The sequence below is a fragment of the Carcharhinus amblyrhynchos genome, chromosome 12 (assembly GCF_965287045.1).
Source record: "Carcharhinus amblyrhynchos chromosome 12, sCarAmb.v2.hapA, whole genome shotgun sequence".
Classification (NCBI taxonomy): domain Eukaryota; kingdom Metazoa; phylum Chordata; class Chondrichthyes; order Carcharhiniformes; family Carcharhinidae; genus Carcharhinus; species Carcharhinus amblyrhynchos.
Genome location: NC_137335.1, coordinates 50,322,989 through 50,332,889, shown reverse-complemented (window position 1 = coordinate 50,332,889; position 9,901 = coordinate 50,322,989). Strand labels below are relative to the sequence as shown.

Below are 9,901 nucleotides of genomic sequence, written 5' to 3'. Positions count from 1 at the left end.
GCTAAAGACAATGGCGGGGATGTTGTGCTAATACACTTCGCTCAGTACATATGAATCAATTGACAATGAGAAGCTGTCAGAAGATTTTCTATGATTTGTTACGGCGAGTGTGGGAACACAGAGTGTGAAGAGGCCTAACTGCGATGAGGTATGAATGATAACTAGGGAATTTGGTGCAGATGAAAATCTGTCTAGTAAGCTTTTTTCATAAGCTACAATTGAGATTAGCATTCAGACTCAGGCTGGGAACATTAAAACTGCTAGCTAGTTTAGTAGCCTAGTTAACAGAAACTACCTAGCAATGACAGTTATCTGCCAATCAACTGAAAGTGAATATGTAGTAATCACTGTAACAGGAAGCTGATTTAAAATTGCAACCTGTGTTTTTTTTATTCATTCATGAGCCAGCATTTATTGCCCATTCCTAGTTTCCTTTGGAGAGCAATTGAGAGTCAACCACATTGCTGTGGCTCTGGAGTCACATGTAGGCCAGACCAGACGGCAGATTCCCTTCCCAAAAGGACATTAGTGAACCAAATGGATTTTTCCAACAATCAGCGATTGTTTCACACTCATCAGTAGATTCTTAATTCCAGATATTTTTATTGACTTCAAGTTCTACCATCTGCCATAGTGAGATTCGAACCCAGATCCCCAGAACATTAGCTGAGTTTCTGGATTAATAGTCACTAGGCCATTGCTTCCCCCTGAGTGCGTCATCAGCTCTCTATAAAAATGGACAGGTTTTGCTATTGCAAAGAGTGAGAGCACAGAAATGAGTTAGGTTGATTGGCCATGCTAAATTGACCCTAGTGTCAGGGGATTAGCAGGGTAAATATATGAGGTTACGGGAATAGGGCCTGGGTGGAATTGTGGTTGGTGCAGACTTGATGCACCCAATGGCCCCCTTTGCATTGTAGGGATTCTGTGATTCTATGACAGGTGTCGAAACTGAAGTGTGATAAGGTGTAAGTGCTAACTTGGAAATTTGACATCTGTGGAAATTTGGTGCAGAGGAAAGGAGGTGTTGCTTTTTATATCTTTTTTGCAGCCTCCAGAAGCTGAATGAGATGAACAAATAAGTAATTGTTAGAATGACTTTTTATGGTTTTATTCCTTTAAGCAGGGCAATGGTTCAAATTGGTATTGGGGCAATATACGTATTGTAATAAAGTTAGAGCTTAAATGGTTAAAAATATTTAGTGTAACTCCGAACAAGAGTTAAGTGATATATCTAAATGTGAAACCTAATTAGCTAAACCAAATACAATAAATTTGGCAACATCAATTCTGTGTGTCAGCTGGTGGATACCAGTGTGATCCACAATAATCTCCTCTGCGATAAGTGTCTACAACTCAAGGAATTTCAGCTGATGAGCTGGAGTCTGAACTTCAGACTCTGAGGCATCAAGGAGGGGGTAGGTTACCTGGACTTTTTGTCCCAGGAGGCAATCACATGCCTCAGACTTGGTTCATGGTCAGGGACAAGAGGGTGTGATTGTGAGTGAGGCAGCTATGGGGATCCAGAACATAACAATGGAGGAGCCTCAGCCCCTGGAATTGTCCAACGTGTTCAAGGTCCAACTTGTGTGGATGAGAGCAGGAACTGCACAGTGGTTCAGCAAACTGACCACAGCACCCTGGTGCAGGGAGCATTCAAATTGGAGAGTGGGGGCAGCGCACAGGGAGGGGATAAAAAGGAATGCAGTTATAATAGGGAACAGTATAGTTAGAGGGGAGATATTGTTTGCTGCAGCCAAGAGTGTGAAATCCAAAGCCTGTATTGCCTCTCTGGATCCAGAATTAAGGATTAAGAATCTCCTCCAATATGGAGAGGAACTTGAAGTGGGAGGCAAAAGAGTCATAGAGTCCCTACAGTGCAGAAGGAGGCCACTTGGCCCATCAAGTCTGCACTATACTGTCCCCCATTATAACTGCATTCCTTTTTATCCCCTCCCTGTGCGCTGCCCTCACTCTCCAATTTGAATGCTCCCTGCACCAGGGTGCCGTGGCCAGTTTGCTCAACCACTGTGCAGTCCCTGCTCTCATCCACACAAGTTGGACCTTGAACACGTTGGAAATTCCTGAGGCTCCTACATTGTTATCTTCTGGATCCCCATAGCTGCCTCACTCACAATCACACACAAACCATATTCCCATAACCCCACATATTTGCCCTGTTAACCCCACTGACAGTAGGGTCAATTTTGCATGCCCAATCAACCTATCTTTGGAGTGTGGGAGGAAACCGGAGCACCCAAGGAAACCCAGGGCAGACACAGGGATAACGTGCAGCCTCCAAACAGACAGTCACCTGAGGCCGGAATTGAACCCCAGGTTCCTGGCACTGTGAGGCAGCAGTGCTAACCACTGTGCCACCATGCTGCCCAAATTATTATTCCTTCCCTTTTAGTTGTTACACTGCAAATTGGTACCAACCACATAGGTAGGGCTAAGAAAAGAGGTTCAGCTGAGGAAGTATGTGCAGCTAGGGGCCAAAGGAAAAAGCAGAACCACAAAGTTAATAATCTCTGGATTACTATGTGAACCGTGAGAATATTGGCATATGGTAAATAAGATTAGAGAGTTGAGACTAGATTCAAAGATTAGTATGGGAGAAATGGAATTCGATTCACAGGACACTGGTACCAGTACTGAGGAAAGGGGGAGCTGTACTGTTGGAAGAGTATTAATCTGCACCAGGCTGGGACTAGTGTGTTGGCGAATCATGTAACTAGGGCTGTAGCGAAAGATTTAATCTCAATGGTATTAGGGGGCAGAGGGTGGGGTTCATGTAAGGAAGGAGTGGGAAAGTTAGAGAAAGTTCAGGGTAGTGCTGGTGTGAGTGAACACAATCAGAATGTGACAGAAAAGGACAGAACATACAAATGTAAGCATATACCAGCAAAGAAGGTCAGAGCAGAGAAAATTGGTGAAGAGACAGAGTTGAAAGCTCTTTATTTGAAAGCATGCAGCATTCATCAGAAAAGGGCTGAATTGAAAGCACAAATAAAAATAAATGAGTATGATTTAATATGATAACCATTACAGAGACATGGTTACAAAGTGACCATGACTGGGACCTGAATATTCAAGGCTATTTTGACATTTTGGAATGACAGGGAGAAAGGAAAGGAGGCCCGGTGACCTTTTAAATAAAGGATAAGATCAGTACTAGTGAGAAATGATCTTGGTTCAGAGAATCAAATGAGTAGAATTAATTTGATGACAGATAAAATAAAGCAAAGGAAAGAAATTACTGCTGGGAATGGTTTATAGGCCCCTGAATGTAACTACATTGTAGGGAAAATGAAGGGGATGGATAGGGTAGAGGTAGAGAGATCCTTCCTGCTTAGAAAGGATAACAGGACTAAAGGACACAGCCTCAAGATCGGGGGGGTGGTGGTTTAGAACAGAGTTGAGGAGGAACTTCTTCACTCAAAGGGTGATGTATCTCTGGAAACCTCTGCCCGTTGAAGTGGTGGAGGCTACCTCGCTAAATATATTTAAGTCACGGGTAGATAGGTTTTTGATAGACAAGGGAATTAAGGGTTATGGGGAGAAAGCGGGAAAGTGGAACTGATCCACTTCAGATCAGCCATGATCTTATTGAATGGCAGGGCAGGCTCGAAGGGCTAGATGGCCTACTCCTGCTCCTATTTCTTATGTTCTTATGAAAAGTATCCATAATTAAATTATAGGAGCTTTTAAGGATATTTTAATTTTCTTATAAATTGGACAAATCAGTGGAGCAGGAGTTCATAGAGAGTATTTGGGACTGTTTCTTCGAATCAATATGGAACAAGGCTGGGTACTGGCTCTCTTAAATCTGGTAATATATAATGAGACAGGATTAGCTAATGACCTCACCGTAAAAGATAAGTGTGATCATAACATGATGGAATTGCACATTCAGTTTGTGGGTGAAAAATCTGGATCTGAAATTAGTCTCTGATATTTAAATAAAGTCAATTATAAGGCTATGGTTTGATACAACTGCGTGACTTACTGGACCATTTCAGGGGAAATTTAAGATTCAATCACATTACTCTGGGTCTGAAGCCACATACAGACCAGACCAGATAAGGATGGCAGGTCTCCTTCCCCAAAGGACATGAGTAAACCAGAGGGTTTTTTATGACAATCAGCAATGGCTTTGTGGTCACTATTACCATGATTAGTTTTTAATTCCAGATTTATAGGCCGTGGCTCTCCCGTCCCGGGAGATTCCCATGGTGGCCGATTCATGGTGTTTGCACGAGAGTTTGTGTCTCGCTTGCACCTCCCAGCGGTGTCTACTCCGCACCAGAAATCAGCGGGGAGATATGCAGACCATTTAAATGGTCACTTTAATATTATTTCAATATCAGGACAGAATTCTCTGGGCCGCTCGTGTCTTCCAACTCACCAGTGTGCTTCACTCCTGCAGGGATTACACTAGCTCCCCACTTTCGGAGAGCTAGCGGCCCAAACCCACTGAAGCTAAGGGAGGGGAAATCAGGAATGCTGGGGGTTGGGCGATTGGGGGGGGAGGGGGGGTGCCCCCTGGGCATTGGCACCCTGGCAGTGCCAGCCTGGGTTCCATGGCTGGCACTACCAGGGCACCAATGCCCAGGGGTCACCCCTTTGCTGCCTGACCCCTGGGGGCCCCGATTTGCCAAGGGGCAAAATGCCAATGCCAAATGGGCACCATGGCACTGCCCACTGGGCATGGGGCAGTGATAAGGAGGTGGGACATGTGGAGGTGGGGCCTGGGGCAGGGCCATTGGTGGAGGTGGGGACCCTGCTGCCATTCTGCATTGGGATCAGTGGGGGAAGGAGGATCCCAGGCTGGAACTGCCCAAGGGGCAGTGCACCCTCTGCTCTGACCACCCAAGGGGCCTGAATGGCCTCCTGTCCTACTGGTAAGGCCATCACATTATGTCCCTGTTGGTGAGACCTTCTTTGATCCACGCTAGTGAAAACATCCACCGGCGAGGTCAGGGGGTTAAGTAAGTGCAAACAATTGCATCCCAGGCTCGCGAAACAAATTTAAATGAAGTCATAAATATTTAAATCAGCCCTGCACCATCAGAAACAATGGCCTGGGAAGACTGCCCGATGCCAGGCACGAGTCCCATTTTTAGCCTCCCACTCAAATATCCCGTCCCGCCATATTACTGGACCAGCACAGTGGGGCAGGAAAATCATGTCCTGCATGTTTTTGAGATGGAGTTAGATATAGCTCTTGGGGCGAAGAAGATCAAATGATACCGGAATAGGTGGCAATTGAGTTGGCTGATCAGCCATAGTCATAATAAATGGTGGAGCAGGCTCGAAGGGCCAAAAGGCCTCCTCCTGCTACTATTTTCTATGTTTCTGCATCTTCACCCAGTTTGCTAACTTTACAAACTCACTTCGGCAGCACATATACTAAAATTGGAACGATACAGAGAAGATTAGCATGGCCCCTGCGCAAGGATGACACGCAAATTCATGAAGCTAACTTTACGAACCAGTTAATTTACGGCAGACTTTTGTCAAACCAGCACCCTTATCTTTGTCTTATGTGTCTTTATATCTAACAATGTTTAATCACTTTAACTATGTCTGGTCAAGTTCACAAACTTTCACGAGTTACTTGTCCAACTCCATTTCTGCGAAATGTTTCTTTCTCTATTGGACTGGAAGCACTTTGATCTCGGAAATAACACTGGATGCATTCTTAAAAGTGCTCACCACTTTGATAATGTGCATTAGCTATATGCCAGTCAATCTTGGGATACTTAAAATCACAATATTATTATCCTGCTGTTCTTTGATATCTCCCCGAGCTGTCTTTAGATCTCCACCTCCATTATCATTTTCCTTCCTATCTGTGTCCAGATCTAAGCCATATCTCTATTACAGCTGCCGCATTGAATTTCTATAAGATGTTGGTTCACCTACAGTTGGAATATTGCATGCAATTCCGGCTACTTTATTATCAAAAGTATATTAGAGCCATAAAGTCAGAATGACAGTGTAAACAAAAAGCCATCCAACCCATGTACCAGCCCCAAGTAATCAACACAGAATACCCCAACTCTACAAAGCCTATCACCGTAAAACTTCTATGCATACCTGACCCAGGCAAGTAACAGGGAGCCACGGAAATTTTTCTTAATACTTAAAGAATGTATTGTTTCCGAAATGTGCACAGCGTTCTGCCAATAATTCCCATTTTTACAGTGCTCTAGTGTAGAAAATCTCTCCAATGCAATTAAATATTCCTCCAGATGTGGTTGTACAGAATACATGCATTTACTTTGTAACAAAAATTTCTTCACTACATTAAAGGTGCTATATAAATATAAGTTACTGCTCACACTCGGTAGCAGCGGTGTATACTATCTACAAGATGCACTGCAGAAATTCACCAAAGATCCTTAGATAGCATCTTCCAAACCCACAACCACTTCCATCTAGAAGGACAAGGGCAGCAGATAGACAGGAACACCACCACCTACAGGTTCTCCTCCAAGTCACTCACCATCCTGATTTGGAAACATATCGCCGTTCCTTCGCAGTTGCTGGATCAAAATCCTGGCATTCCCTCCCTAACAGCATTGTGAGTCAACCCACAGCACAAGGACTGCAGTGGTTCAAGAAGGTAGCTCACCACCAACTTCTCAAGGGCAACTAGGGATGGGCAATAAATGCTGGCCAGCCAGTGATGCCCACGTCCCACGAATGAATAAAAAAAGACAATAACCTTAATTTTGGGCCATAATATAAAATGAACGATATAGGCTTGTACACCGGTTAAACACATTGCCAAATTTTGTTCTATTGACTCTCAACCAAAGTCAAAATGACTCTGTTGTAGTTTCCAAAGACGTAAACACTTGTGCATTTGGTGGCTGATTTTTTTTACTTGCCCAAACAACTGTAAAAATGTCACCATGCAAGAGGAAACTGCAGCTGTAGAAAGAAATTCTTCTGTATTCCTTTCTTGGCTCCTTCATCTCTGGACTGCCCCTCAGATTTCATAACTTCTCTTTTATTGTCCTGTTTGCTCGCTGGTTGACAAATGAACAGATTATGAGAAACTTGTTGTCATGGATTTGAATCCAAGGATGCAGTTGCAGAATAACTCCTTCATTGTCATTACAGGGGCTTCTTTTCTTTTATAAGTGCATGTACATGTGGACTTTATGGGTTCCATGTTTGTAATCATGATGTGACTGGAGGTGCACCACATGAGCTTCACAACTACTCAGGCTACGATCGAGAAATTGCAACAAAGCTTTAGCATATGGGGAATACCGGAAATTCTAGTTTCCTATAATGGCACGTCCTTCACAAGTGATGATGTCCAGAGCTTCGTGCTTTCCAAAGGTGTCTGACATATCCAAACTGCACCTTATCACCTGTCATCACAACAGCTGGCTCAAACCTTCAAAAATGGCATGAAGAATCAATCTGCGGCATCAATGGAGAATAAACTGACGTAATTTTTATTAGATTACAGGACCACATTGCACACAATAACAAGTGTTGTTCCAACAGAGCTATTAGTGAGACAATGACTTTATACCAGACTGAGCCTGCTACTCCCAAAGTTGGCAAGAAATCCCAACAGGGAAACCCTATGATTCTGCAAGGACAGAAAGAACTTTTTCAATGTGTGCTCTGGTTCCTCTAAGGAACTTTGGGAATGGCCCCTGAGATCAATATGGAGAAAACAGGATTAGTTTCCTGCACGGTCAAAGTTCAGAGTAAAATTCAAAAGAAGGACTTAGACCATCTCATGGCCAGGAATCCTTGCCCCGAGCCACCTCCACCATTGGCATGGAGGCGGCTGTTGCCAGTGCCTGTCTTTAGCTTGAAGTTGACTCTGTATTGGCCCCTCTCGATTGCAAAGGTATTGACTCTGAGATGGAGGCTGAAGAAATGGGCCTCTGGTCTGAAGTGGTCATCATAATATCCTTCTGCCCTTAGGTCCAGGTCTCTCCCAGCATTCCCGCTGCAAGCATGTTCTTTTCAGTCCCTGGCACTCAGGCAGAAGCTTGCTAAGATGGGGCTGGCTCAGACATTGAAGACCCAACAGGGGACCTTCTTTTTTGGAGGGAGCATTGCAGAGTTCCAGGAACAGGTTCCTCTTCAGGTTCCGCTTCTGCCTGGACCTAAGGATGGAGGGAATTATGATGGCTGTGAAGGCCAGGGGGGATTATCAATAGGGCTGGAATTCTCCCACCCCACCCAGCACTGCAATTGTAGCTGGTGGGTTGCGGATAATAGGAAGGCCCATTCACGGTCGGGCAGGAATTTCCGGCTTTTAGAGTAGCGTGGCCGGAGAATTCCGTGGTAGATCTGTGGAGTGCGAGCTGTCTTATTGACGGAATGGAAGCTGGCTCAGTGGGCAATGGCAGAACTAGTTGGGGTTTTTAAGGCTGTAACTTTACCCAGACTAGAGTTGGTCCCGAGGTGAAGGCTACCTGACTATAAGCGCACTCATGGCCCTTTCCTTGGGTTCATAATAAAGGGTGTTGGTGACAGGAAACTGGCTGAATTAGTGCCGGTCCGTTTTCGGACACAGAATCACCCTGCACCCAATCCTGTTGATGCACACTTGGCGCCATTTCCCCATTTCAATGATTGCAGCATTATTGAGGGCAAAACAAGTCACTGAATAGCTGAATGTTGGACAGAGGACCCAGCAGAATATGTGGCTAACACATGTTTCAGCAATCCCGCACATTGTAAAGACAGCTTGTTCTTCTTAAAAAGGAGCTGGACTCATTAGCTGCTGCTGACCATGGTTACAAGGAAAAAAAAATGGAACAACAGAAAGAGAGAGGTCTCCCAGGTTTTCAGATGCATCACTAAAGGTTTTTGTACAGGGGCCGAAAGACCATTTTTCAAAGACGCCCTGAAGGTAAAGCCCTCAGAAGGGGATGGGAGCAGGTGGATAAGGAGGTCAGTTCTTGGAGCCTGGCCTCAAAGACTCTGCAGCAATGTGAGAAGAAGTTCAATGCTCTCACATGTGTGGACAAGGTCATCGAATGCACCCTCACATTACACCTTCCACCAAGCTCTCACACTGTTGTGGGAACTGCTTTCTGAAGAAACTTGCTGCCGGGGGGAGGGAGGGGTGTCTTTTCTTCAGAGGCTTCTTCCTGTCTGGGCACAGCTTCCCCTCACTACAACTTGTGCTCCATGTCCCTGACATGGCCCCTAACTCATGAGAGATACAACCATAGCCCTCATAGCTCTAGCAGGCTTTCTGTTGACAGCGTAGAAAACTCCTCTGTCTACCCTGTCAGGATGCAGCAACAACTCCCTTCAAAGTCCAACAAGTTGCCAAGAGAACATTGCAGTACTTCCACAGACATGACAAGGGCAAAGGTAGGTCCAAGACCTACACTCACAAGATGGATTGGCACTTCAAATAACACCGTAGGTTGGGGGTGCAGTAACACAGTTCCCTTTTGCAACTGAGCAGATATTCACCTGGGAGTGATTTGAGAGGACATTAACTGCGCCTGTGGAGTCCAAATTGGCAGACTGTGCGTCAAATCAGTGTTGAAATCACTTTGATGTCCCTATCCATCCATTGCACATGTTTTGGAGTTTGCAGGGCTTACCCGTACAAGCCAGGCATCCAGGGTATGACACATCAGAAGTAGTCAGGAGTGTCACAGCTAACATCCTCATGCTATAGCATCCAAGTTCATGGTTAAAATATCTTTTACAGCACTGGTTCAAGAATGGTGTGCAGTTTTGATCTCCTGACCTAAGGAAGAACATACTGGCGATGGAGGAAGTTCAACAAAGTTTCTGTAGACTAATCCCTGGATGGTGGGATTGTCCTACGAGGAGAAACTGAGGAGACTGGGCCTGTAGTCTCTGGAGTTTAGAAGTATAAGAAGTGACTTCA

The 9,901-nt window shown here is 44.9% G+C and overlaps 1 pseudogene; it reads left to right on the top strand.

Annotated features, from left to right (window-relative positions):
• Positions 1-5,392: 5,392 nt before the first annotated feature.
• Positions 5,393-5,490, top strand: LOC145351239 (U6 spliceosomal RNA; annotated as a pseudogene).
• The last annotated feature ends 4,411 nt before the right edge of the window (positions 5,491-9,901 follow it).